We start from the raw sequence: 7,116 nt of genomic DNA, 5'->3' as shown, positions 1-7,116 counted from the left end.
TGTACTTTTTAAGCTGCCTCCAAACTACGGTCATGACACATTGACGGGCCAGACTATGACATTAGTATTACAATGTAGTCAAGCGAAGCTTCCCACGGTCTCCTCTCACGTTGTGGTTTACATATACATGTATGTATATACATGGACAATGTACATGTTACCGGTATTTTAGCAGTAGTCCCGGATAACTTTCCGTATGGCGCCACCACCTTTTCACTCATTTTTACAAAAAGGGATATATCAATCAGGTAAATTAGATACTATATTATTTTATTTCGAATGAAAAAGTGGTGGCGCCATACGGAAACTTTTCCAACCATTTATTCCAAACATTCTTTTTGAGTTATTACTTATAAAAATAGGACTATTACTTTCTGAGTTCATAGGCCTAATTGTTTGTTGATGAATTCCGACCTGGGCCCTGGGTGTATCAAATTGTACACCTATCAATTGTAAGATGCACAACTTGACCCCTGGGGAGGGTGCGTCAAGTCTGCGTCTTTACTCTCAATAAAGTGATGGTGGGTACATCAAAATCCAATAGTCGTCAGTCAAACAATTTTTAACATGTGCGTCGAGGTACGCCATGTTCCGTCGATGTTTTTTGTTTATTTGGTGGAGAATCAAATAATGAAGCCAACTTTCCAGCTCCCTGTCTTCGTATGATGTTGGTATTTGCAGACATTCCAACCTTTCAATGCCACAACCTGTATTTTGCTCGATCTAATTAGCCGCTATCGTGATTGCGATCGTTTATTTTGCAGCAAAACACGCATCCGCTGTCGCTCATCGGTCGAGCACAATCAACAAATTTGAGCAACAATTTTTTGCGCAGTTTATAACTTGCGCTATGCAGAACAGGCAGTTCCAATTGTGTATCGAGCAATTTGAAGATTGTGCACCATCGAGTACACATGTGCACGGTGTGCTTTGAATTGCGGTTATTAGGACCCCACTCTGTTTTCTGTGCATTTTAATATCTAGTGCGCTGGGTCCAGCTCGTCTCGAAAATCGATCGGTACCACCTCGAACACCTCAAATGGTGCATGCACTTGCAAAACAGCGAAACTCGCTCTCGTAGCTGTAAGGTTGAATTACTTTGTATTCACTGCGCCTGCGTTGGTCATAGAGACTTTATGTGCGTCGGTAATGTGCGTTGTTTTCCGCGGTTGGTTAGTTAAAAAATCGTTCGGAGGACCGTCCAAATCTGCAACAAGTGTGTCATTTTCTTTAATCAGTGTGGGTCTTTGGACTCACAAATCCGACTCGCATGTGGACAGTGACGCATCCTCCCCGGGGTCAAGTGGTGCGTCTTACAATTGATAGGTGTATTAGTATTACTCTTCATGAGGAGTAAACATTGTTTACTTTCTTATAGTTTCACATTGACTGTCACTATTCAACTTTACTCTTCCCAATTATGCAACGCGACTTTTTTGCAATAATGTAATGCACGATTGCTATAAATAGTAATTAGTAGCATGGGAGGGCAGAGTTAAAAACCCAGTGTGTGCCAGTGCAAGTTTACGAGTGCTCGAGACGGTGCTTTCTCAATGCCAAAAAACACTCACCACATTTGATCAAAATATCATCCTGGGATTTATCGGCATTTAAACAGTGATTTTCCTAAAATTAAAGGAACTTGAAGATACATGCAGGTCTAGGAAGACAATGTAATGAGGTGGTGGACAACTGTAGTTTTGGTATAGAGGTTTATAACTTGGTGTTTTTCTTTTGTTAAAAACTGCTAAATTGTTGGTTTTACAGCACGTTGACACACACGGTACACACACACTGCATGATGGAACGAGCCATTGCTTCACAGGGATATAGGTTGTACAGAAATAATAAACATGTGGACTGATAAAGTACAACACCTCAGCTTCTAAATTTGATTTATATATTTTTAATCAAAAATTTGATATTAAGAATAATGAAGTGGATTGATGCATGCATGCCTGCCCCTCTAGAATAATATTTCAAACTAATGCCTCCACACGAAGAGTGGAGCAGGTCCATTTTGTGTACGCCTAATGCAAAGAGAAACGCAAGTTGCAGTGTCAACTAACCGCGTATGATACCTCAACTGTAGCCTTGCTCAAGGCAGTCGCATTATTCGCTCTGAAAAGACGCCGCTGTAAACCCACCGGTATATACTGTGCGTGGTGCGTGTAATCACACTGCACACCGGTGTGAAGTTACATCGTATTTTATTGGACTAAAGTTTTGAAGTTTTCACTATTTGCCCCTGTGTTACGACAATATTAAACAATTACACTTTTTTACAGGACTCGTAGGGAAAATACTGAGTAAACAGTGCTGAGTAAACGGTGTACAGCTAAAAACAAAAATTTGTAATTTGTAATTTTTAAGGCGATGCAAATTTAAAATCTTAAAGCATCACAGACCTTGCTGCTAAACTTATGATTAGAACTACCTTGAGCTACCAGGCAATCTTGGTAGTCGAGTTGGTAAGACACTGCTCTAGAGTTTCAAAGGCTCCAACCTTTCAACCTCAATAGTCAGCGAGGCATTGTTGGCTTCAATCTTTGCATAATTAGAAAGTTAAACTTACTATCTGCTTACCACGTATGACTCCATCCAAACTTCTTGCTAACAAAACAGTTACTGGCAGTGTAATCCACAATTTACATAAGTTTGAGATCAATGGGTCATCTGGGTCCTGAGAAAATAGTGAAAAACCGATGACACACTTTATAAGCGCTTAAATGTTTTCAGCATTCGTGCCTGCAAGGGTTAAATTTTTTAGCAGCATTGATTTCAGTCATTTTGCTTTCCATTGTTGACTACTTGCAGCTGCAGTGCAAGTTGCCTCCATGTTTTGTGCAAGGGGAACGTCAACACCAAAACCTCATGCATTATGTGCCCATTTGAAATTCTGGATGTAGAGAAGAAGTGTAGGTTACAGTGCATTTCATTACTCACAGTCTTTGATTTCACATGTAGCGCATAATGAGGTAGGTATTATAGCCAATCTGAACTTCAAAAAAATATTTCCATAAATGTGGAATACTGTTTGAGTAATTTCTTACATTCTGAAATGTTCGTGTTTTCTTTGCAGGTCTACGAGAAATATGACCTGAAAAGCTCATAGTAGAATGAGCTCATAGTGTTTGAGTTCTGCTCAGATGTTGTCTGGCCACAAGGGATGTTAAGGTAAAACTGCTTTGAATTATCATGAAAACTAACCATTAGTGAAATATTAGAACACTTTTACACGCAGGCTCCAACCTTTGATCCTCGGCAGTCAGCGAGGCATTTTTGGCTTCAGACATGCATAAATAACTCACTATCTGCTTACCACTGATGAGTCCATCCAATCGACTTTAAAGTGTCCTTTTGGTTAAAAATCTTTGTTCTGACACCTGGTTAAAGTGTTTGGTCAAGGTCTTGGTTTAAGTGGTAAGGCTAGGTTTAGTGTTAGGGTGGGGTGAGGGTTAGGGTTAGGGTAGGGTATGGGAGGGTATGGGTTTGGGCTAGGGTTAGGTTGGGCTAGGGTACGTAGGTTAGATCATTGGGGTGTCAGATCATTGATGTGCTAACTGATTGATTTGGACATACTAAAAAGGTCATGAATTGCAGCATGGACTCGCACTTATATCGACGAACCAATCCCTTTGCAGGTAATAATTGTTTTTCAATATTTAGCATGCGAATCCACACAACACAATCAACATAAGCAAATCTGAGAAGGTATGTTCATCATCAAGGACCAATTTTGGTCATTGCTTAGCAAAGAGCAAGCAACTAAATTTTCCAGCAAACATTGTTACGATCCTGGACAGTCAAGTTAGAGCATGCCAACAGCACTGGAATACATTTAATCTGATAATCATTGAAAAGCGCAATACCTACATGTAGACCACTGTCCAATACATCTGGCTTTCGCGCAGACACATGCAAAACAGCAGCAAATGATCAGTTCCCTGTTGCCACTAACGGTACATAGCTACAACGTGTCATGGGCTTGGTAAATCACATGGGTAAAATAGGTTTAACTCTAACCCGAATTCAAAAACCACGAACAATTGAATATATTCTTTGTGTTGACATAACGTCTGTTTGATCTTTACTTTTAGTCATTAAAGTGCGCGTCCCGGTTGACCTTTGTCATGCCCGTGTGCCACACAGACATCTTTGTCACTCCAAGCTAGTCAATGTTTTGCCCTCTAGCAGCAAATCACACAAAAACTGGCGCTACAACCAAAAAGCTATTTTCATAGTATATTACCACAAAAATTAGTATGTTAGTGACCTATTTTATAAACCTTGCTTATATTTTAGAACTGGGCTGTTATCGTGACTTATTTTTGTGAAAAATTAAAGGAACATTACAGAATTGGTTTTGCTAGCTAAAAAGTTGTTGTCAGTGTCAGCACTTTATGTATCTACCACAAACATAAACTGACAAACCTGTAGAAGTTTGAGATCGGTCCGCCATCGGAGTCACATGAAAATAGTGACAAAAATGACTAAAAATTTTGCATTGCATCTTATGCAAAACAAAAATGAATAAAACTCTCACTGAACGATGAACTCCAAACGCGAAATTAGATTATTTATTACTCATCAAATATGACACTTCAGACAGAAATATTTTAAGGTATGTTTTCTACCATCATCATCATTAGATCATGTAAGTTTTATGTAAATCTGTGATCTTCAGGAATTGTTAGAAATTGTGATGCAAGTTAAACAATAAAATAGCAACACATTGTTTTAATTAATCTTTAATGTTTAACACTTTATTTTGTAGAAAACAAAAATTCTATTTCTACTTTTCGTTGCATTTATTTTAAATAAATAAGACTTTTTTTAATACTTGTTTAGGTTTCACTGGGTTTTCAATGTTTAAAGGCACTGGACACCTTTGGTAATTTTGTTCTCACTAGTTGTATTCAGACACATGCCTTTATAGCAAATCTGTAACAATTTTGACTGAATTGGTCAGCAAAGCAAAGGGAATTATGACAAAAATCCTTGTTTGAACACATTTGTGTGTTTAAGAAATAAAATTCTCAAGGCCTGAAGTCTTTGAACATTTGAAAAATACATCGGAGGTAACCTATTCTCACAATGTTTGATACTATCAACAGCTCTCATTGGTTTATGTTAAGTAAGGTTTTATGCTTACTGTTATTTTGAGTAATAATAAACAGTGTCCAGTGCCTTCAGGCTACGCTAAAAAGCTTTATTTGGTTGAGCTGTTTTAATTCTGCTTCAAGATTGTTTGTTTCAGTAGTTGGCTTTCTGAATAAACTCCAGCAACTTAAAGAATCATTACAGAACTTGGTTTTACTAACAAAACCTTTGCTGGCAATGTATTATACCACAACTGACTCTTTGTAGAAGTTTGAGGTCAATCTGCCATCTGGGTCGAGATAAAATTGTGAAAAACCAATGACACACTCTGCATGATATCGACTACCAACCAAAACTTCATAAAATGCTCACTTTGCGGAAATTGTTTTTATATTAAATTTACTCATCAATATGACGCTTCAGACAGGAGCACTCTGTATAGCATAAGTTGCAAGTTCCTTAAATGCAATAAGTCTCATTCGACTTTCATGATAATTTTGTTTATGTTTTCTGCCATTGCATCAATGCCACAATGCCACTGATTACCTAATGTACCATTTTGTGGGTAAAAATCCATGTCAATATCAGTTACGGTAGCCTTGTCCTTTTTGTCTTGCCTAAAAGGGCGCACGATACTGCACAATCTTTGAGGTATCCATGGTACCACATTGATTCCCAAAATTGCAACATAGATTTTTCATCATGTACTCTTTATTTTACTTATCAAGTAAGAAAACCTGAAGGGAAACTGACTTGGTAGATCTTAAACAACTTAGGTTTGAACAAGGAAAAGTTTACTGGAGCGGCCCGCTTCAGTACATTTTTCTTTGTTCAAGCCCCATTGCTTTATGTTACTTACAGGAATCATTGACAGTTAGACAATCAAAGATGCGCGAGAAGATTTGCGAAAAGATGGGCAGGGAGGCAGCCCAGCAAGGCCTAGTGCACAGGATGCTCAAGTGCCTTCTAGTGCCTTCTGATGCCAAGAAGCTTTTCTGTAGTGAAACCCTTTCCATCATCACGCAAGACACACATGGCAAGGTACACTCAAGTTTTTTGTTCTTCTAGATTTAATTAAGTTGAACCGTTTTCATTAAAATGACCTAGTTGTGGCACATTGAAGCCAACTTTGTGCGTCTGCCTTCTACACAAGTTTGGCAAATCATTGGTGTCTTTAGGTATGCATGAATTTAATCTGCATTATGGAAAAAGCTTATTGCCTTCATGGAAGAAGTCGTTCCCAGTGGTGTATATTTTCACTGTGCAACTATTTCCCAGAATACCTAATTCTTGGTCTTAACCCCTGGAACTTTGAGTTTGAAACATCCTATAATGGATAGCTGGCGTGCTAGGCTTAAATTTTTTAGCAGCACTGATTTCAGTCCTTTTTGCTTTCCATTGTTGACAACTTGAAGCCGCAATGCAAGCTGCCTCAATGTTTTGTGCAAGGGGAACGTCAACACCAAAACCTCATGTATTATGTGCCCATTATTTGTACTCTTGGATGTAGAGAAGAAGTGTATGTAACAGTGCTTGTCATCTCACAGTCTTTGATTTCACATGTAGTGCATAATGAGAAAGGTATTAAAGCCAATCTGAATTTCATAACATATTTCTATCAATGTTGAAATCGGTTTGAGTAATTTTCTAAATTCTGAATGTTGGTGTTTTCTTTGCAGGTCTACAAGAGACATGACCTGAAAAGCTCATAGTAGAATGAGAAGATGGAAAACCTCTTCAAATGTTTAGGTTCTGCTCAGATTTTGTTTGGCGATGAGGGATGTTCAGGTAATACTGATTTGAATTATCATGACAACAATGACCAATGGTCCATGTATAAAACAATACATTTATAACAGGACTGAAGAATGATCCATACCGATATATAGTCGATATAAATTGTGTTTTTTCCTTCTTTTTTGGAGAACAATATATTTTACTCCACAAATAATACGAACAACAGTTACATATTATAGATAGCCTTTGATTTGGACCCTTTGCGTTTTGTATGTG

At 38.1% G+C, this 7,116-nt stretch overlaps 1 long non-coding RNA gene across 1 annotated transcript; it reads left to right on the top strand.

Moving 5' to 3' along the window:
- Positions 1 to 3,086: 3,086 nt before the first annotated feature.
- On the top strand, positions 3,087 to 6,884 carry LOC139935438 (uncharacterized). Its single transcript, XR_011785806.1, has 3 exons — positions 3,087 to 3,177; positions 5,965 to 6,144; positions 6,783 to 6,884. It is a non-coding gene; the product is annotated as an uncharacterized lncRNA (long non-coding RNA).
- The last annotated feature ends 232 nt before the right edge of the window (positions 6,885 to 7,116 follow it).

This window comes from Asterias amurensis, chromosome 3 (genome assembly GCF_032118995.1).
Source record: "Asterias amurensis chromosome 3, ASM3211899v1".
In the NCBI taxonomy this organism is placed as follows: Eukaryota; Metazoa; Echinodermata; class Asteroidea; order Forcipulatida; family Asteriidae; genus Asterias; species Asterias amurensis.
Note: the sequence above shows the minus strand (reverse complement) of the source record. Positions and strands in the feature narration are given on the sequence as shown.